The sequence below is a fragment of the Anomalospiza imberbis genome, chromosome 3 (genome assembly GCF_031753505.1).
Source record: "Anomalospiza imberbis isolate Cuckoo-Finch-1a 21T00152 chromosome 3, ASM3175350v1, whole genome shotgun sequence".
NCBI classification, from domain to species: Eukaryota; Metazoa; Chordata; class Aves; order Passeriformes; family Viduidae; genus Anomalospiza; species Anomalospiza imberbis.
In genome coordinates, this window is record NC_089683.1 from 83258594 (window position 1) to 83280698 (window position 22105).

At 49.6% G+C, this 22105-nt stretch overlaps 1 long non-coding RNA gene across 4 annotated transcripts in view; it reads right to left on the minus strand.

The window, feature by feature from the left end:
- Positions 1–4199: 4199 nt before the first annotated feature.
- LOC137471266 (uncharacterized) overlaps positions 4200–22105 on the minus strand; it is a 35997-nt gene continuing 18091 nt past the window's right edge. For all 4 annotated transcript variants that reach the window (XR_010997496.1, XR_010997498.1, XR_010997497.1 and 1 more), the window contains 2 exons: positions 12749–12790; positions 4200–5265 (listed from right to left, as the gene is read on the minus strand). This is a non-coding gene — a long non-coding RNA (uncharacterized lncRNA). The remainder of the gene's footprint in view (positions 5266–12748; positions 12791–22105) is intronic.

Here is a 22105-nt window from a genome sequence, read left to right on the forward strand (position 1 = left end):
AGCCATACTTTACAGAATCTTGTGCTGTGCTGGCAGGTAAAATTAATTTAAATAAGGGAGAGGCACATGGTTGGTGTCTGCTTGAGGCTATAAAGCAGTGCTTAAACTTGCATGTAGGTAAGGAAATACAAGCCTACAGGAGAAAAATGTGAAGCTGACACAGCAAGGTGGCTGCAGTCATGGCTCATGAAGCAGCAGTACAAAGGACGTCTGCAAAAGAGTGGATGATGAAGTGAGGCTTAGTAGCACATGGATGTTTTTTTGTTCACTGCTTGTTCAGTTCATTATTCCATGTTGGCTGGTGCCACCTATCCCAAAGATTTCAGGATGCTCCTCTGTCACAGGTTTCCAGAGTGTTTTCAGCTGTGGAGTCACTATCTACCTTCACCAAGCGGCCACAGCCACCAGCCTGCAATCGCCTTCAACATCCGTGTCCCAGCCAAACTTCTCCATAGCCACGGCCAGCCACTCTCTTTGTTAAACAGCTTCCCCTTGGACCCACACAATGATCGTTTTCCCATGTCTGTCATGCCTTCTAGTCAGGGGCCCGCTTGCCACAGCTGGATATGGGGCTGCCCGAGCTGGGACCAGGAACAGCAGCCACAGCTGGCACGAAATGAGGGGTGGTTCAGACAAAGACAGTGAAAATACTGTGGTTCACACCAGGAAGACAGACCCAGTCCTGTCATACTTGAGCTCTGTCCCATGCTTTAGATGTACACAACCTCTTTTCCCATCTCAGCATTTCTTCAATATCCATTACAGCACAGGCTTCCCCAGCTGGCCTGTGTCCTCTCAAACACCTCAAGCCAGCAGCACCCTGCCCACAGGCAATATTTTTCATTATTTTTTTGTTTGTTTTATTAAAATACTGACAGTAAATACATTAATTAGTAAATACATTAATTAGTAAGATAGAGCAAGTAGGAAACAGGAGGCAGGATGGAAAGGTTTGACCAGCTATAAATAGCAGACAGAATAAACAGACAACTGTGAACCATGGGCTGTGAGGCTGGATTTCACATGGAGCCAGCACTTGCTGCCGGGAGACTTCCACCAATTTGTTTGTTTGCTTTTAAAACAAAAATTATTTACAATAATGGACTCCAGGCTGAAAGATTTGCCACTTTCTGGGAAAACATTTTTACTTAGTCATCGCTGGCAGGTATTTTTTTACCTCCTGTGCACTACTTGACCCACTCTGCATGCCAGAGGCAAGGTGGGGCTTTTGGCATGGACTTCCCTTACCCCAAAACCTTGGGATGTGCTGGCAGCCTGGGCAGCTGCTTGCAGATTAGCAGGATGGGTCACAGCACATTAGCTGAGCCTACAGTGGGCTTAGGATATTTCACAGAAATTGAGATTTTGGGAACAGAGGCATGGTTAGACAGGGGAGCACATGGAGGGCTCTGCCCTAGGGGCACACAACAGGAGGGGATCCTGAAAGGTCTGAGGGAAACATGCACTGATACTATGGATGAGGCAGGCTGTCAGAGGGATCACCCAGGACAGCTCTCAGAGTGGCTGTCCCAGGTCCATGTGTGTGGCGGTGGCCATGTTCCTGCAGACACCACACTGACTCCTCCTGGCCATTGACTCCTGGCCTCAAGCCTCCGCTCAAGACTGTGACTGCAGCCTGTGGCTGCTTCCACACAGACTAATCCCGCTTTCCACCAGGCAATAAAGGGATGCACGCTTTTCTCGGCGATGCAAACATCACGGCCCCTTAAGAAGGTGACTGTACTCACCACCACCCTGGGACAGTCTCTGTGGGTGAGGTGCTTGGGTGAGTATGGTATTTTTCAGTCAAGCCTCTGCCTGAATGAAGAAAAGGCAGGAATTCTTAGCCTGACTAATGCTCTGCCACTGAATTTCAGCCATCACTGCAGCTGAGCTCAGTAACTTGTTTTTATCTCCCAGAAAATCAGCTGTCTGGACACCAAGCCATTAAGAGATGGTGAGCCCCACACATACTCTGTTTCAATGTGTGCCAGCAGCCCCTGTGCAACATGCCTCATTTCTTATTTACATTTGCCAGGCTGGAAACGGCAACCCCTGTTGCTTGTTATGCCTCTCTCTCCTAGATTAAAGAGCCCTAAAATGTCACCCTTTCAGTGTTATCATCAGCCCTCTGCTATTATTGCCTCTCAGTAAATAAAAGGGACTTCCCAGTCATTATTTTATTCCCCACAATGACAGTGCTTTTTCAGATCAATTAGTTTTCACTCTTCTTGTCTGCATTCAAGCCTCACCTCCCTTTCAGTGTTCCCACTGCCTGCTCAGGGACCTTTCCTGTGTCTCTTCTGACCTCTGGGAGAGGAGCTGAGCTGACTTAAAAGGGGAGCTTGGTGTGAGGACATCCGATCTGCTTACAGACCAGCCAACCTAAGGTCGAACACAGCCGATGCCTTTGTGCATGTCTGAGCCCCCACTGCACATCCTGGGGAGATAACAATTGCTGGCTTGCCTGTAAAGTTATATCCGCTTTAGCACAATCAGCTCGCACAAGGCACATAAGTTTTTGTGACCAGGTACTTATCTATAAGGACTTTCATCTTCTACCTTGTGCACAATTACCTTTCAATAAGAACCTCTCAGTTGAAATAATCTTATTTTACACACTCTCCCTTTCTATCCTGAAATACATAAAAACATCAGGGCAAAATCTTTTTCTGCAAAAAGTAATTTGACTGGGGATGCTCTTTGTATTTTCTCCCCCTCTCTTCCAAATTAGTATTTTTTCATTCTGGCAAGTACCCACCCTATTCCTACCCAACACACAGAAACCAGAAACTAATCTTAAGTGGGTCAAACCATCTTCATTGTCCATCTTGAGAAAAGTTTAAAATGTAAGCTGTCAACAGCACAGAGTTAAAAAGCACACTGAAAGCCACCGAAGGCCAGTTTGGACTACATGACAGTGAAATCTCTTTTAAAGGATCGTATGGAACTGTGTTTAGCTTTTAAATATAGCTTTTCAACCCCCTGCTATGGTTTTACAAAGTAGGAGCAGCATCACTGTTCCCCAAAATATCCTAACCACATCATGTTAGAAATTGAGCTTTACTACTTCACTTTGTTTCCTAGCTACCAACATTTTTTTAGCTTAGTAGTAGAGATGAGCAGTGAAATTTGGCATTCAGACTGCAACTTCATAAAAGCCTTAAAAAACCTCATGCATATATACATATCTATCTATAAATACATTTGTAACAATTACAGTTGCTACCATAGCTCTCTTTTCAGAAATGTTTCAGTTACTACTGCCTCCATCCTGGTTATCCACTCATTCCCATCCTGGGGCCCCTGCCAACCTAGTCCTGTACACCCCCCAGTTCTGCCTCTGTCTCATAGCCCCCTCCATCCCAGCTCCCCAGCTCTGCCCTACACCCTTTTCCCACCCAAGCCCCATCTGCTGTCGAAGCATTCTCTCTTCTCTCCTCTCACCCTTTCCAGCTCTACCAGTCCCTTTACATTCATCACATTAAAGAAAACATTTCATGGTCATCTCTTTTATCTCCTTCAGTGAACAGTTAATCAGAAAAAATGCTTTCATGTTGCTAAATCAGGGCCAGTGGGCAAAGCCAGGCTGACAAGAGACATTTTCCTCTGCTACTAACCTGGGCTAAATAGTATTAATTACAGAGGCTGGGCTTTGATTGCTGGAGTGTGGTGGGGCTGGCGGAGCTCCCTCCTCCCCCTCTGCTCCCTCCCACCACAGACCCACACTGCGCCTCCTTACCTGCCTGCCCTTTGCCAGCACCTCCATCTCATGTCACAGCACAGCTGCAAGTGGACCCCCTAAATCTTCACCTGGGCTGCTCAGACAGTAACTCTGGGAAAGTCAGGTCCCTGGACTGGAGAACTGTCCTGCTGGGTGGTTGGGGTGTCCCTGTCCTTGCCTCCCCCATGCTTGTCTGCCCAAGGAAATGTCTTTTCCAGGACAGAAACTGCTTCTTTTTATGTGTTTCAAAGAACCTGAGTTCTGGGAGGCAACTCAGTAGACATCACCCCATACAGTATTTCTCAGCCTGTGGTCTGTGGGCCACAAGTGCTGTGTCAGATGTCAGAGGGACTGCAAAATGGCTGCAGACAATTTCTTGGGACAGACATATCCATCCTCACACATGCCACAAAGGAGCAAAGACAACAGGCAGTGGAAGCAGAAGGCAAATTGAGGACAATGGGCTACAACTCAGTCCTCCATGGGGCGGTCCAAAGGTGTTTATTGCTCTTTCAAAGAAAGAAATAAAAAATCAGCCAGACTACCTTCACAGACATGAGAGTCCCATCTCTGCACATCTCCAAGGACATTATGGAGGAAATGACACAGTGCCGCAATCTGTGTTGGTAATAGTATCCCCCATGTCTCCCAGGTGGAAGGCAACAACCTTCCATCCCAAAGGCGGCATCAGCAAACAACTGGTTACCAATTCTGCTGAATTGTCTTCCCACAAATTAGCAAAACAGGCCAAATCCCCAGACAAAATGAATCACAGCTGAAACATTCTGCTTTTTAGAGACAGAATGCCACTAACTTATTTCCCCATCCCTCTCCGAGCTGAGCAGGACTTTACAAAAGTGACCACAGGAGGAATTTTCAGGGCGGTCACTCTGTTTCAGAGACCTTCCCTTGGGATGGGTGGCACAGTTTGAGGCCTGAGTCAAGCTGTGGTTTAAGCTGATTAAGGTGACTGTCTCTGGAGACCCATGGTGCCAAGCCCTGACCCCATGCAGCTGTGGGCAGCATAATGGGAGCACAGGACTCCATGAAAAAAGCACCTCCAGATTCACTACAAAACTCATCTGGAGCAGCCAGGCAGGGCAATGTTTTAAAATGCTTTTTTTTTTTGTTTTGAATGTTTGTTTCTGTGTATGAAGACCTGTTTCTCCAGCCAGTGTGAGCTGGAGTGTGAGCCTAACCTTTGAAAGTTGAGGTTCCATATATCCATCTGAAGATGTTATGTCCTTCCTCCTCCTCCTCCTCTTCCTCCTCCTCTGTGCTGCATCTGATTTCCAAAGGCTAACCCTACCTTCCTAAGTCAATGCTTTGCTCTACCCTGCACAAGAACAGAGGAAAGCAGAAGAGGTAGATCTGGTCCATTTTTCCCCAGTCCACACTCTGATTGTCTATATATTCTTCTCAAGGACACACTGATCTGGTTTTCCCAGACAGCAACAGCGGGTTGGAGTCTCCACCAGGGCAAATCAGCACAAGGTCTTGGAGGTCTGCCAGCATGGTCTAGCCTCTTAGACATATTTCCTCTGAAAAGCAAAGAATAGGAGATTTTGGAAAACCCAACAACCAAATCAGATAAAACTTGATATAGCAGTAGCTTGCATGGATCCAGATGGTCAGGACAAGTCTACTCCAAGTTTTTTGGGAACAGGGCCATTTGGACTACCTGGATCTCTAGGGCAAAAGACTTCAGCCTTGTCAATAGCTTCATTCCCACCTTCAAATTACAGTGTAGCACTTAAGAGAATGAAATATCCAAGTAAACCAACTAGGTAGTTGTCCCCATGCTACTCCTCTCTATATTCAAATGTTTTAAGCTGACAGTGCTGTATTTATGGAATACAGGATAGCAGTTACTGTGCAACACTCTGGAAGAGCTGTTGAGGAGGCAGAAATAGGCATTTTGCTGCCTAGGAGGGCAGTACAGAGCCTAGGGGATAAACAGATCCTCAGGCAACATGCAATAGTGAGGGAAGCTAAGACTTGAGTGGCCATTGCTGAGTTTAGAGCCAAGAGCCTGTTGATATGAGTGACAGCTCAGAGTCCTCATTGTAGCATAAATTCAGGCTACAAACAATGCAGGGGCTTTTTATATTAACTTCAGATATTTAGGGCTCTCTTCATTGGCAGAAAGATGAGAAACTTTTCTCTTTTTTTTCTTTTTTCTTTTAACCAAAAAAAAAAAAAAAAAAAAAAAAAAAAAAAAAAAATTAAAATATAGGAGATAAGAACAGCCTGGATCAAATTAAGCCTCCATCTCGCCCAAAGTCTTCTGGCAGGCCAGTATTTGGTTGCTTCTAAGAGAAAAGCAAGAAGCTTTGCATCAGTGGGATAATGTGCTTCCAAAAGAGTTTCTTCCTCAGAAGTTGTCTCTCTTGCTTAGAAGTTGTCTTGTGCCTTGAGGCAGGGTGGTTTCTGTCCAAAGCTACTTGATTTGATTTTGTTCTTTGTTTATTTTCAGCTCTGCAGGCTGTCACTGTGAATAATGGGTCTTTGGTGCTGGAACACAATTCTCAGATGAATATTGTCTTCCATGGTAAATTCCAGGGCTGCTCAATTGCAGAATAAATCTTACCTTCACAGAGGGGGTGGCTGGTGCCTTTGGAGATGGCAGAGGGTGCCTGTACAGCACCTCCCTGTCCATGCACAGAAGGTCATAACTCCTTGCTGAAGTTCTGCCTACAAGGGCCAGGCCCTCCTCCAGCCTGAACTATAAGCTGGGCTTGCCTCAAGCTCTCCTGAGCTCCACACTTGGGAATCTGCTGCCACATGGTGGCATACACTCTCTCTTCCTGACCCTAGGAATCCCTCCTTGGCTTCCAAGAGGTAGCACATGTGGAAAGAGCACTTCTGAGCTCTGCATTGCAACTAGCTCACTAAGTTTCCAGAGACACGTTCCAGAGCTGCTAGAAGCTTTTCCAAGAGCAACACAAAAGTACGAGGAATCTGAGAGGATCTCATGTGCTTTGGGGTCAGCAGGTAGGATTTGTTAGTGAAAGACCTTTACCTAACCTGAAAATACTACAAGTATTTCCACAAAGCAGACCAAGGTCTGCATCCATCTCCTTTAATTTCTGCTCTGCAGCAGATGTGAAGGCAGCAGGAAAAGGAAAATAGGCAGGAAAATAAACAATAGGGATCATTCCTGTTCCTGACAAAGACTGAAAAGCAGAAAGGCGATTGTCACAGGAGCTAGTGGAGAGCATCACTTGCTCTGTCTGTGTGCAGCACTTTCAGTTTTCAAGGCTGTGTTTCACTCCTTGAGGCCACAGGTTGCTTTGTCCTGGGTCAGGCAACTGTGTGCTAGAGAGGATGCATTTGCAAGGCAGCAGCTCAAAACAAGGCTGACTGCTTCCTTCCAGAAGGGTGGTGGCACCTGTGGGTGGAAAATCCACGGGAAGTGCCCTGGGGCCACCTTTGCACTGGAGGCTGTGAGGCAGCATGCTCAGAGCCTGCTGTTCACACAGTGCTCTGTGTACAGTGCTGGAGATGGCAGCTTTGTACAGCAGGCTTGGCTGGCTGGGAGATGCAAGGAGCCATCCAGCCAAAGAGGGAGGGTGGCAGAGCAAGGCACCTGCCCAAAGGGTCACCTCAGTAGAGCCACTTAGTTTGCAAAGAACTTTGGGGAACTGGGCCCAAACCAATAATGCCTGGAGTCTACAACAGAAAGACTGATGCCTGGCATTGACAGAGTTCCTGCTCTCCTCCACATCAGGACAAAGTTGACGTCCCTCCAGCAGCAGCTCCTGGATGCAGGAAAAACAGAGATTCTATGAAAACAGTGAGTTGCCATGGACCTTCCTCCCATCCCACCACAGCCCATGCCCAGTTGTAAAAGGTGCACCTATTCTTCCAGCTTCATCTCCGTTGTAGTGCTCTGGCAGTAAAAATAATGCAGGGAGCAACACAGGATGGGCACAGTGACACTGGGAGCAGTAAAGCGTGAGAAAATAAGGATGGGGAGGTGTGGCCCCTAGAGAGGGACTGTCCAAGAAACAGAATGGAGAGGGGGAAAGGAATAAAGGTGCTGTGGGCAACACATTAGGAAATTCTGTGCTGTGGTGGGATCTTTGTGTTGGCAGGACACTGGTGCACAGAGGCACTGAGTACTCAGGCCAGCAGAGCAGGGACTGGAAGGACCATCTCTCCTGCAAGCCTAGTAGATGTCTTCATGGCACATCACAGAGCTGCCCCACCTTCTGCTTCTGCTGTTCCTTAGCTAGATGAGCTGTAGGAGAGGAAGGGATGGCCAAGGAAGGGAATTTTGCAAATGTTGTGACAAAATAGGCAACAAGGTTTTTAGAAGCTCAGCCACTCTCGTTCCATATGGTTTGATGTGGTATGGCAGTACATGCAGATAAGAGGGAGGCTTTAAGATTACCAGTATCCAGCTGTGGAGCATGCAGGCACCCAGGAAGAGTCCTGGGACCAAGCCATGGCCAGTATGGCACCAGTCAGGCCACTTATTGTCAGTTATGCCTCTCTTCCTCTCCTCATGGAGATGGGTTAGCCCTCTGCCCCAGATGCTCTGTCCTCATTGTTGCTCTCTGCTTTTGCCTGCTGCATTTTGTTTCGTGGAAAAGGATTCACTATGTGGGGCAGAGGCCGTGTGTGCCCTGGCAGACCTCAGATACCAGGGTAACCCACCTGGGTGATTAACAGTGGTGGAAGGTGCTGCAGAAGTACTTGGGTTGATTCCCCACAGAGGCACTGTGTGAATGAGCAAACACATCAAAGACTGTCTCCCTTTCATCTCACTGCTCCAAGCATATGGCTCCGGCTCCGAGGCATCCCATCCAAGGACAATATGGGGGAGAACTCTAATAACCTTACAGAGTGGAGCCGTGCCAGTGCTTCCAGTGGCCACTCTGGCGGCAGCTAAAGGGGTGCCTTCTCCGCTTCCACGCTAATTGCCCTTAATTGGCTCCTGCCTGCTGGCAGCAGAATGGCAAGGGCTCTCCAAGGATCACTGCACAAGAGTGAACACGTTTGGAGAAGGATTGTCGGCCCCTTCCTTGCACCACCTCCATCACACTCTTCCCCACCCACCAGAGAAATACAATAACCCTTCCCAGTAGGAGATTTTTCTGTCAGTACATATCATTTTCCTTCTAGGCCCTGATATGGAGGGGCCTTGCCAGGGAGCTGGGGCAGGGGGCAGGGCAAGGTCTGTGCCCTGAACCCAGAGGAGGGGGTGTGTGGTGGCCTTGGGCTAAGGGGGTTATAAGCATTGTCCCTCCATACAGGACTGCGGCCACGATGTCCAACAGCACACACGAGTGCAGTGAGCCCCGCTGCTCTGCTGTGTGCCAGGGCTCCCTGGGCAGGTGACCAGAGCTTTGAGGTATCCAATTGCAGAACCAGAACACCAGGGGATTCACAAAAATCCCCACAAAATCCCAATTTCCCTAGAGAGAGGTGTTGCTGTCGCAGGGCAGCCAGGTGGGAATGGGGCTGCATCCCAATGTGATCTCCTGGCTACGGCCTGCGCTGTTATCCTGGAGATGTGGAGATGTGGTAGGGAGGGCTCCTCTCTGTCCCTGTGCTGGGTGAGAGCACAGAAAACAGACGGTCCCCGAAACCCCCCTTCCCTAGGAAGGGTTCTCCAGGACACGCTGCCCCTTGGCTCATCTGACTACAGTTCACTGTGGAAGCCCACCCTGCACTTCCCCTCTCTGCCTGACACCCACACAAGCCATCACCTCATGTCAACAAGAGGATGGGAAGCCACAACACAAAAAGCACCTTTTAGCTCTGACCAGGCACGTCCCCATCTGACTGCCTCTTTGCTCCTGCTTCCAGCCAGGACAAACACTTGCTGCAGCAGCAAAATATAGCCAAGCATCTTCCCAGTCCCTCATGGTTTCCCACAGCCCAGCCAGGGCCAGTATCTGCAGGCAGCAGGCATCACATGAGCAACATGTTCCACGGCAAGCTGGCAGGGGCATGGAAGTGCAAACAGGACACATTCAGTTCTGATGGAGGGAGCTGCAATGTCTTTCCCACTGAGGTTATTTTTAAACTGTTTTAAACTGTTTATCAAAGGCTCACTGCTCTTGGCAGCAGGGTGGGCTATTTTTGGATGCCTGCTTCACCTCTCCACAGAGATATGCTGGCAAAGGCTTGCCCGTCTTTTGCCTGGCACCCTCAGACCTCCCGTGGTCTCTGAGGTTTGCCCTGCTATGGTCACTGCTGTTTGCTTCCTCACACATCGAGGGACTTTTTAAGCAGGAGGTCTGAGCTCAAGAACAGCCTCATTATGAGTCCTTGTTAACAAAGCCCCTCATCGTTTAGTGGTAACACTGCTGCTTGGGTATGGGCAAAATACACACTTGTGCCTACTGTTCTCCAGGATTGGTGGAATTTGTTCTGACCTAAGCCTGGCACCCTGGAGCTTTGCATTCAAGTTTTTTTTTTCTGCTATTGTGTGGATATTCTCAGTTCAGTCAGAGAGAAAAAGAGAAGGTTTTCTAACCAGGGAGAGCCTGGGAGACAGTTGGGAAAGAATATAAATAATTCTCTAATCTCTCTTGTTGTTCACATTGTTTATAGATAGGTTCTGCCACCATGCATCATTCACTGCACACCAATGGTGTGAGATGTTTTTACTCTAAAACCAATGGAATTAGTCTGCATGATGTTCTCTATATATAGAGTGGTACATTTGAAATAAATTGGAATCAGAGTTCATTTTCTTGCCTTCGACTTGGAGTCATTTCATTCCCGTCCTGCTCTACGGTGACACTATTGGCTTTCCACTTGCTGCTGCCACATCTCTTTGCCCATGTAGAAGAGCAAGGCCATGTTTCCCTACTCCCTGGGATTGCTGGGACAAGTAATTGGGACAGGATGACTGAAAACTCAGCACTGTCCTCACAGGGCCTCTCCTCTATGGATGGGTGAAGGACATGACAAGTTTCACTGAGGTGCAACATTGGCAAAGGTGGTCTGGTGAGGCAGGGCTCAAAGCAAGTGCAGGGAGACAACAGGGGTGTGTGGAAGCGCAGTAGCTGGTGTTGGAATCAGTGAAAGCACAGACTGGAATGGGAATGGGAATGCAAAGCAAGCCATCAGGCTCTAAGGTTAATAATAGGCTGTCTGAGTCTTGACTGTGTAAAAGAAAATCAGTCCTTAAAAGAAGCTCACTGGCACAGTGCTTGGCCCTAACAGAATTATCCACAGGAGCCCAAACAAATGACTGGCCTAATTACTGACCCGCAGCCTCAGACATGGCTTGAGACATGCTGGGCTCTCATAAAGAAATCTGCACTGTCCACGTTGCCCCTGCAGTACCAGAGAAAAGGACTTTGAGAAGTTTCCCAAGAACTTCTTGGGAAATCCCAAATTCAGGGATTTCCTTTTGTTAGCAAAGCACAAACCTTCTGCTGAAGGAAGATTTTTCTTCATTCAAAGATGATTTTGGAGAGCCAAAAGTACATGCAGGCCAGGAGATTCTCCTCCAGGAATGAGGACAGAAGAAAGCCAGTGTTGGCATGTGCAAGGTTTGTACTCACTTGTGAGATCTGTACTCAAAGAGAAAGGAGTCTTTGCTTACAGGAAGTGACTGGATGAAAAGGTGAAAACCACTTACTTGTGCTGGTTAGAAAGCTTCAAGCTATACAAGCACACATAATTGCACTCTCCAGCCCTGAGAGTTAATGGACAGACTTCTCTGAAATGAGAGACTGGCTCAGGCTTAGGAGAAAATGAGGTGGAACCCATTGTCATCTTGTGACATCCACCACCTAGTCAGCCCTTGTGGCCTCACTGGTCACCATCTCCATGGGCAAGATAGTCAGAGGGGACTGGAATTGCTGCCAGACCAACAACAAAGAGCTCAGGGGAAACATCCTCGGGGTAAAGAATCAAGGGAGAAATGCCAAGGGAGAAACACGGGTGAGGGAAGGGAGATGCACCTCCACGCTGCAGACACAGAACTATATCCAACAGCACCCACAAGTGCTGGAGTGTGTGTAAGACTGCTATGGCAGCACAAGACAGTGTGTCTGGGAAAACAGGCACTCTGATTTCTAAGCAAGTCAGGAATAAAATGGGCAAGGTCACTAAGCAGTTCCTTCAGACACACACCAGGGGAGGTGACAGCAGCATGTGGCTGGCTGTGGGGGCCAGCACTGTAAGCATGGCCAGGGCAAGCTGCACAGGGAGCACAAGCTCATGGAGTGAGTCTTGCTGGTGCACTGAGGCTGCTGGCACAACATGTATTGCTGGCATGAGGTCTCACTGAGGCAAGTTGCCCCCTGACATCTGTGGGCATGTTGGATGTGAGCAGACATTCCCGTGGCAAGTGAAGGTGATGCCATGGGGTACAGTCAGAAAGACACATTCACCATGAGAGGGTGCAAAGAAAAAAATCATACCCTTGACCTTTTCTCCCAGTAACAGGGGGAGATTCACTGTGAGCAGTAGGGTGATTGGGAAGTCTAGGGCAGGGACCATGAGAACCTGAGACTGCCTGGATGAAGGATGAGTTCACTGTTCCCAGCCAGAGAACTCAAAAGGATAGAATTTCTGGAAAGGAAATAAATGGAAGGCAAAAATGAAAGAAAAAAAAATAGTATTGTGTGCTGTTGTTTGTAGCAGCAGCTCTCTGGCCACAGAAAGCAACATATAACTTTCCGAGGCCTTTCTGGGAAAGGCTGTAGAAGATCAGAGAAAAGAATGATAAATAATTCTTATCTTAACCTGCTGCACCTGTTGTTGTGAACATGTGGAATGTGTTATGGAGATTTGTTTAGCAAAGGGTGATTTCTTAATTAGCCAATGGTGATGGTGTTTTAATTAGAGGACCAATTAGGTCCAGGTGTATCGTAACTGTCTATAAAGCAATGAGTTTCTTAATAACAATATAATATAATAAAGAGATTGATCAGCCTTATGTGAATCATAGAGTCAATGCTAATTATTACCCGTTTGGGGATGACTGGCAGCCACAGTTGCTGTAAGCAGGATTCACAGGTTAATGAAAGCAAAACTCATAACCCCTCAAACCTTGAGTCAGAGTCCACTTGGTTGTCTTCTGCCCTGAGTCAGCTACAAAAGAGAAAAGGAGAAAAATGCATCAGAGGGCTTTGCACAGTATGGCCAAGAGTCTGCCATAGTACCTTTGTCTTTCTGGGGTCATAACAATACAGGGGTAGGTTTCCCTGATATCAGTGCAAAGAACTCAGGCTGGAAAAGCTGGGGGAAAAGAACGTGGTGCAAGGTGGAGGAGAGACAGGGATCTAAAAGAACAGTGGGGAGAGGGACATCATCCTGGATATCACAGGGGACACTAAGAAACACGAATGCAAGCAACCTCTGCACACTACTAATGTCCAGATGGGTCCTGGTGTGGCCCTTTTAATCCTCCATCCATTATTTGAGTTGACAACATATAGACCCAGCATATAGGCCCCTTCATCTGACCATGTTTCTGTCACAGAGCTCCTCATCACCAGCCACCATTGTGTTTTGTACAATGTCCTGATGGGTCAGCCACCTATCCCAAAATCCAGGCCAGGCCACCCAGCCCTATGTGTCACAGCAAGACCTTGATGTGACACAGGGAACGAGGGGAAGCAATTACTTAGTCCATGTTGGCAGAGGCCCAGGGGTCCCAGCCCCACCTGGCAGCAGAACCCTTCTGCATTGGGCAGTGGGAACCAGGACAAAGACACAATCGTAAGCATAGCAGCTGCTTGGAGCACGCTGCCCCCCCCCATTGGGGACATGCTCCCTGCCTGGCACAGAGACCGTCCGCTCCTCCTTTGTGGTGTGAAACAAAGAGCAGAAGGAGGGAAGGAAGTGACTTCTCTGGAAGTGATTGTGGTGGTGGGATGAGCACCCATCTCTCTCCAAACAGAGTGAGCAGTGATGCCCAACCCTTCTCTCATCCCCTATTGCCTCCTATTCACTGCTGGCATTGCCTCTTTCTGTGCCCTCTGTCTCTCCTTATGCAACAGGGGGAGTGGGAAAAAAAGAAGCAAAAAGAAAGCCAGAGCGAGGGAGGGAGGAAGCTGATGGGGCACTGGCTGGCAGGCAGACAAGGAGCGCGGCAGGGGCAGCTGGGAGCCCGGGACACACGGCCTCTGCCAGGGCCTTCTGGGCTGCGGGCATGTACGTGCGGTCAGCAACGTGCGCGCTGCTGCGAGCGGGGCCAGGCACACGTGCGGCCGTGCCCATTGCCCAGGCTGGGCTGGCAGCCACCCTGCCCTCAGCTGGGCCGCGGGGGCTCCCTGCACCAGCCCCATCACCGGCAGGCAGCACGGCAGTGGGTGGCTGACAGGCTGCTTGTCCCCGGCCAGCCCCAAGGACAGCACGTGCCACCGCGCACATCCCCGGCCGCTGCCATCCAGGTGCTCGCAAGTTCCCAAGCAGGCAGGTGTGTGGTTCTATCTCACTGGCCGGCTTGCCAGCTTTGACTTAAGAGGGAGAAATTGTGACCTCTGCTGTCCCAAGGCCACACGCCTCCTCCTGCTGGCCCATGTGCGATGCCGTGCCAGGGATCACGCTGCTGCTGCTCCTGCTCCCCTCTGCCTGTGTCAGCAGTTTCAGAGCGGTTCCCAGCCTGGAACAGCTCCCACAGAGCACTCAACCCCCTGCATCCTGGCCACCTCCTGGCACCCCTCCTGGCACCCCTCTTTGGGAGCGCCCTGCCCTGCTCCCACTTCTCACGCACCAATCCAGGAGTAAAAGGAAGTCTCACTTGTACTCCCCAGTCAAAAATGCCTCCCCAAATCACCCAACATTCATATTCCACACTCACACACAATTTCCCCTATATTCATTGGAAGGGAAGGGAAGGGAAGGGAAGGGAAGGGAAGGGAAGGGAAGGGAAGGGAAGGGAAGGGAAGGGAAGGGAAGGGAAGGGAAGGGAAGGGAAGGGAAGGGAAGGGAAGGGAAGGGAAGGGAAGGGAAGGGAAGGGAAGGGAAGGGAAGGGAAGGGAAGGGAAGGGAAGGGAAGGGAAGGGAAGGGAAGGGAAGGGAAGGGAAGGGAAGGGAAGGGAAGGGAAGGGGACTGACACAGAGGAGCATTTCAGAAGACATGGTTTTTTCATGTGCACCTCTGTGCATTATGTCACAGGCCAACTGGGAGTTAAGTCTTAGTTTCCTTCTTTTCCTCATCTCCTGAAAATGGATGAGGTTTCCTGATATTTTGGAGACTGTTGGTGTGCTGCACCCATGAGTCAGCAGCTGTCAGTAACAGTTCCACACATGTGGGTGACACCACTGGGGTTGGAAAGTCCCTGGAATATCACACACCAGACAATAGGCACGCAGTGACTTGATTAGTCAAACCCACCCTTGGCACGACTAAGAATATACCAACACCACAACCAAGGTGTCCCTACGTCCTGGAGAGCACGTAGCACTTCTGCTCTCCAGGGAGGTGGCAACATTGTAGCTATGCAGGGATAGAGTCCGCAGCACCTCCTGTGGGTCAGGACTCTGCTGCTAGTGCCTGTCAGCTTTGTTTCTCTGCCATTTGCATCTCCATCTGCACACTTCTGGGATCTCCAACCCAAACAACTGCTCCTCAGAGGGGACAGGTTTCATCAGCTGAGATCCTCTGGGAAAGATATTAATCCTGCAGCAGACAAACCCAAGGGGAAGCAGTAGCATATGGACTTGGGGGTAGCTGGTGCTTTTTCAGGGTACTCAGATGCTCCTGGGCAGCAAGTTACCTCCCTTCCTGGGTGTCACCTGCAGACCAGCCCAGTGGGCATTGTCCCAGAGCCCTGGCTCTTTGCCAGGGAAAACAGAAAAGACTGTGGGCAGAGAGAGGCAAATGTCATGGGTAGGCAGGAACACCAGCTTCTGAGCTCACATCAATCGTGCTTGTAAATATTTTATTCATTTCTCAGTTACTCACCGTAGAAGGCTACTATCCAGACTCTGTCTATCACAGAGCAAAAGCATTTAAGAGCATTAAGTCTATAAGCAGGCCTGACACGTAAAAACTGCTGCGTGAAGGCAGCACTTTTCAACTTTGTGTCCTCACTGTGGCTTTCTAGCCCAGCCCCAAGGCCCTGGCTCTGCCCCTGCCCCTCACCCCTGCCCCGAAGCATGCCTGAATGTCACCTAACACGTCATGTACACAGCAGATTTATAATTCGTACTTCTAGTCACGGCAAAGTAGGGGCTGCCAAATAATAACCCAGGTTTCTTGAAGCAGATGAGTAATTATGTGTCTGTAAAACTGGAAAAAGCTAGATTGGCGATGGGCTGCCACCACATTCCCTTCAATGGAGGCAAATGAGGCAGATCTAATCGCATCCTTCATTCACTGCATCCTGCAAACTGCCTTTGCAGCGCTCAGTGAGGAAGAGAGAGCCTTTGATCCAGGTAGCCCAAGCAGAGCAGCTAAGATAGACAGACATGCAAACAAAGTCCAAGCTCCTGGGTCCAAACCAGCTCTGGAGAGCTCTCCAAATGTGGGCTGTTCAGTTCTGTTCTTCTAGTGGAAAGGCATCTTGGCCTGTTGGCCAAGGCACAGCAAGGTCCAACATAAGCGTGTTGGACTTCATTCCAGACTACTAGGCACAGTGCTGGGGTGACATGGCTACCTCTCTGCCACTGGGGAAGCAAGCAGGTCACTGTGGAAGAGAAAAAAGAGGGGTCAAGAAGTAGCAGGTGGGAAACTGGGATGAGTAGAAAGCAGGTAAGAAAAGTGTAGGAAGCAGTGTGGTCAGATAAGGGAGGGGGCAGAAAGAAGAAAAGTTAAGGGATAAATTGAAAGGACCAGAAGGGAAGAGGTTGTTAAAGAAAATTACAGAGGTTGTTTAAACTGAGAATTATCTGGACCAGAGACTCCCTCCACGGTTGCCCAACCTCTAGGCCTGGATGCCAAATGAGCAACAAATTAACAGATGAGAGAATTTAAAACAGATCTTAGGAGGGAGATAAATGAGTGGGAATTACCAGCATTCAGAAAACTGGTGGAGACATTCAGACCCAGAGAGGCAAATATAGAAAGAAGCTGGAAATGCAAATACAGCCAGGTGTATGCACTGAAATCCCTAACACACAGGGGATAAGCAAATGAAATTATGAAGCTGAGCTGGCACACAGGGAAACAGCCTGGCCCCGCCATGCGCCACCAGTGCTGCTTCGGAGCAGCTTAGCACTGGAGCACTCTGTTAGGGAAATGTTACTCTGGAAATAGTCTAGTTGGTGGTGAGATCATTTGTTCTTCTCAGCTGGAAACCTGACCCTGTTGCCAAACTTATTTTCCAGGCTAGAAGCTGATGCTCATGGAAAACTTTGGCCCTGAGGCCCAAATAGAGATCCTGAGCTTGTCAGTGCCAGTGCTCAGCACCCCAGCAGTCTGCACAGCCATCTCAGAAGTGTCTCTGGTCACATTGCAGCTGGGTCAGTGGCTCAGCTGGGGAAGATGAGCACAGCCAGCATGATGTGGTGGCAAGTCACACTCCACACACTGTCACCAGCTCCCAGGCAGCCATGTGCTGGCTAAATTTGGGTTGGCATGGAGTACTCATTGTATGATCTTCAAAGAGATTTTACAGAGGCAAAAGCCTGGCAGTAAGTGGAAAGGGTGTAAGAGGGCTCAAATACCTGGTTTGATGTTAAGTCCCCTAGCTGCTATTAAAAGGAGTTCATTTCTCCTGGATCTCTGGCAGCAGGAGGAGACGTGTTTAGAAGTCTTTTCTGGCTCCAAGCATCACATGAATGAGTGTGGATACGTCAAACTCTTTCAGTTGTGTCTTTTGTCACAAAGTCATGACTGCCAAACCGCCATCCTACATCAGAGGTTTTGGGCAACCTACACTGTGCCACACCAGGGAAGTGAGCCATTGCATTGGCAGGGCAGTCCCCCCAGCCCAGCTCTGTGCTACCTGCTGTCCGTGCTGCATCAGCTGCTTTTCCATAAGGAGTTGGCCTCAATCCAAAGAAAACAGCAGCAGTGGTGCCATGTCAGTGCAAATGTCTGTGGGAAAGCCTGCTGTGTGCAAGCAGTCTTCATGGAGCTCAGGCGGAGGCTGGGCCTGCTTCAGGTCCTGTGCCTAATATTTGCCATGACACCCAGATAATACTTGTAGGCTGCTGGCAGGTGCTCACCTCGCTTTGGCTGGTGCAGTATTTGAGTGTGTGGTGAAGGTGTGAATTACACCCTGTTTCAGGCACTGTGTAGCATTAAGGGATAGCCAGAGGTACAGGCATCTACCCTGCCTCCAGCTGGGGTTGCAGGCAAACTCCTGCAAAGCCCTTATCTCCCTCCCTTGCCTTCCTTGCAAAAAGCACTGGCCTGGGGGGACAGGGCAGCCCCAGGAGCCCCCAGGCACTTCGGTCTCAGGCACACCAGGGAGAACCAAGGGACAACATTCCTAAGGAGGAGCTGAATTTGGAGAGTCAGACGCACATCATTTGGGGCACTGGAGTGAACTGAAATGCCAGGTGTCCGGATGGAAGGATAGCGAGGGTGCCTGCTCCGGCCGGCAGTGCCTAATAACCATTAGCCGGGGCGCCTACAAAGGCCACTGCCTGCGGGCAGACGTGATTGCAGGCACAGCTCCTGGGCTTGTGGGAACCTGGCGGAAACCCTCCCGGTTTCCCCTGGTCCCGGCTCAGCTGCGCCGGGAGATTTGCATTGGCAGCAGGGTGGCGGAGAAGCTCGCCCGCCCCTCGCCCGCATGCTGCCAGCGTCCTGCCAGTGCCGGCAGCCTTTCGCCTCTGTGAACTTTTTGTCTTTTGTGTGAAAGGGGAGTGTTTATCAAAGGAATCGTTTAAACAATTTAAATGCATCTTAATTAGAAGTGGACCACTGGCACAAGGAGCCATACAAGGAGCAACACCTGTAGCTTAGAAGCACACCTTTCCCCGTGCACTCCTCTCTCACCTACAGACATCCCTCCCTTCCATCACAGGTCTCTGGGAAGCTCAGCTGGCTAAGTACCTCGATCCACCCTGGAAGCCTGCAGTGTCCCCACAGCCCCAAGCTGCCCCCATCCCAGCTGCGTGTTACGATATGCACGGCTGGGTCAGTGACCCCCTCCATCCCCTCTCCCAGCCTCCCACTGCTCTCCCAGCCCCAGGACCCTGCCCTCTTCCTGCCACCCCTCACTCCTGACCCTGGTGTCACCTATAGCTGCAACAGCTATTCAGCCTATATCCATTACTAAAAGAAGAATCCTCTGTAGAGCAGCAGAAAAGCCCTGGCTGTACAATGTGCACAGAGTGAAAAGGGAAGGCTGTTAACACCACTTGGAAAGGGGCCTGCATTTGACAACAAACACAGCCAAGTTTCGAGCTCCTTGCTAATTAGTCTATTAGCTGTATGAGCAGAGAAATCCTCTCACCATCCAGCGCCACTCCACTCTCGCGCTTCACCCTGTCACCTCAGGAATCCTGTGCCCCATCTCCGTGGTCCGGTGCTACGTAGGCATCACACCAGCAACTGGCCACTCGTGCCTGCACAGAAGAGCCAGCCAGAGATGGCTCCTTGCTGCTGACCTTCTCCAAGGGACAAAAGCTGCTTAAGAACTGGAGCCAAAGTGCCAGGTGCTGCCGGGATACCAGGCTGTGGAAGAAGAGAGCCCCCTGTACAGACCCACAGACCTGAATGTCTGCCGGATGGACACCCCCAGCCCCATGGCACTGCCAAGGAGCCACTGAGAACAGCCCTGTGTAGAAGGTGTTCCGGAGAACCCATCCTCCTGCCAAGCAGCACACCTCCCAGTCACACTCCTGTGCCTGCAGAGCCATCAGACCAGAGAAGATGTTGCTCCCTGGGGCATACTCGAGCAGGGATCAAGCAAAACCATCCTTATTCACCCTGGCACATGAACCCATACACCTCTGCACCCCCAGCCTTTCAGCACCTTTCTGGCAACCCAGCCAGCCAGTCCAGCAGAGAGAGGTTCCTAGTGCATCAGCAGCAGCTGTGGAGCATCCATGCATCCATCTGTCCATTTGTCCAGGGAAAGGGTTAAACAGCCTGTGCCCTACCCTTTAGGCCAGTCTGGGTTTCCAGGATGGGAGGGAGAGGCTTACAGCTGGGGATCATTACTGGGCAGCCATAAGGAGGGTGGAGGCCTTCCTCCCACACTGATCAGAGGAGCTTTGCAACTGTATGCCCTGGAGCTAAGGGATGAGGTCCAGGGCTTGCTTACCACCTTCTGTGAAACAGGGGAGTTTTGTCCACACCAAGGAGAATATCAGCAAACCCCACCACGAAGTGATGTGTTATGTGCTCCCCAGAGCACGGGGACCACTTGATGACCACCCAGTCTGCTTCGGTTGACTTCTCCAAATCAGAAGGCCCTGATTTGGATGGCCTGCCTTGGAGTATTTATTAATCTAATATTCTCCCAAGCAGGAGGCAAGAGGGGATATTGTGTTCCCTCACCTTTTACTCCTGCTAACAGAGCCCACTGACAAGTCATGGGAACAGATACACCTCTGCTGTCTGAAAATATGGAGCAGCAAAACATCTGATTCTGTCCTGCCCTGTGCAGAACTTGCAGGAATCAAGGGAAAAGGACAGGCAGCCTTTCTGACTTGAACACAGTGCAAAACCTCCAGACGCTGAGTGCTCTCTACTCAGACTGTCCAAAAGACTTGGAGAAATGTAGCAAAATCCTAAGGGGTGAACTAATAGTAGAAGAACTAAGCAGCAGCCATTTTGTCGTGGGGATGGCATGTTGCCTGGACATCCACAGATGAATGGAAACCCACATGCCAAGGGATGCCGGAAGCATGGCCTTGTCTTGGAACAACAGGGATCTCCAAGTGAAAAATGGATGACTCAGTCTCCTTAGCACCACAGTCAGACAGGGAGGGGAAGAAGTTGTGCTACTCCTCCAAGCTCAGCCCCTTGGAACAAATTTGCCAGATACAAAAATGAGATGTTATGAGATGTTTGGCTAGTTTGGCTGTTTCCCTGCTTCATGCCCTCAAGCAGCAAAGCTGTGCTGGCAGGTGGAAATCAACAGTGTAGACACAATCTACTTGGTTTCCAATGAAAGCCAGGAATGTCTGGAGGGCCAGTTGTAGCTTCTGAGTGTTGAATGGATGTGTATCTGTTCATCCAGCAGAACTGAACCAACTGCTGGGGAAGTTTCATCTTGGCTAAGCAGGACATCCAGGGAAGGTACTTTCCAAGATTTAATTTGTACTATGCACTGTGACCCCCTTCTCCTCCCTTCCAAGCACAGGGGATTTTGTAATCTTTGCAGGATGGCCTTATCAAATACTCTTGAGCTGCAATATAACATCTTGGAGGAAGCTATTCCCCTTGATTTCATCCTGCACATTACACAAGTGTGATTCAGCCAAAGAGTTTGGAGGAATTATTTATTAATGGGTCATGAGATCACTGATGTCGCTATTCTGTGAAATCACTGAGAAGCAGAAAACAGATCATTGGCCTCAGGTCCTTGAAAATCATATAAACCTGTGGGGAATGTTTCTGCTGCAGACCTCATCTGCTCTTGACAGATGTTTATACCGCAGTGGCCTCTCTCATCTCAGAGCTGTAATCCAGACAACAGTCAGCTCAATCATTGCAAATGTGCCTCCATTACACTGAAGTGTGTGGTGGGTTGGCTTTTTTGTGTCAGCCAGTTTTAGGGTCTAGTTTTTCCATGCAGAGTCCACCAGCCTCTGTGAACATGCTCACCCTCTAGCAGAGGCACCCAACTGCTTGAGCCGGCTTTTACAGAGCATTTGAGTTTGAAGGAGCAGTTTGTGCATTTCAGCACCAGGCTGAATCAGCACAGACAGAAAAGGATTCCCCATGCAGACAATGGCAACCAGTCAGTGTGAAAGGAAGGTAGCTCAGGTCCTCTCTGGACAGCCTTTTACAGAAGTCTGGCATGGCTCTGAAGGATTCCTGTGGGTTCACCTTCACACTGAATCCCTGGAGGACTCAGCAGCTTCATTGTTCTCTCCTCCAAAGGGCTAGTGGAGGTCTAGTGGAGACTGAGCCCCTCCTTCTCCTGCTGTCACGAAAACTCATTCAAAGATTGTTGTTTACTTCACATTTGTAGCTTACCTTCCATTAGTGGTTTAACTTCAGTCACCACAAAGGGTATGCTTCCTCCACCTCCTCTCTAGATCTTCACTTGTTATCTACCCAGCACCAAATGAGGGATCTACTCAAGAAGTCTTCCCATCTGATTGTTGTACACAGGAATGATGTAATGAGCCTTTCTGGTTGATTGCAAATTTAGAAGCCTCCACAGTGCAACTAAATCACTCCATTTCCCATGAAGAAGTGATAGCAGCCTGCTGTTTTCTGTCAGCTCAAGGAGAGGTCTGTCTGAACAGCAGGTTAAACTTCATTTAGGCTTCCTGGTGTTGTGCCATACATCCTGCAAGGCTATCCACTTTTTGAAACAGGGAATA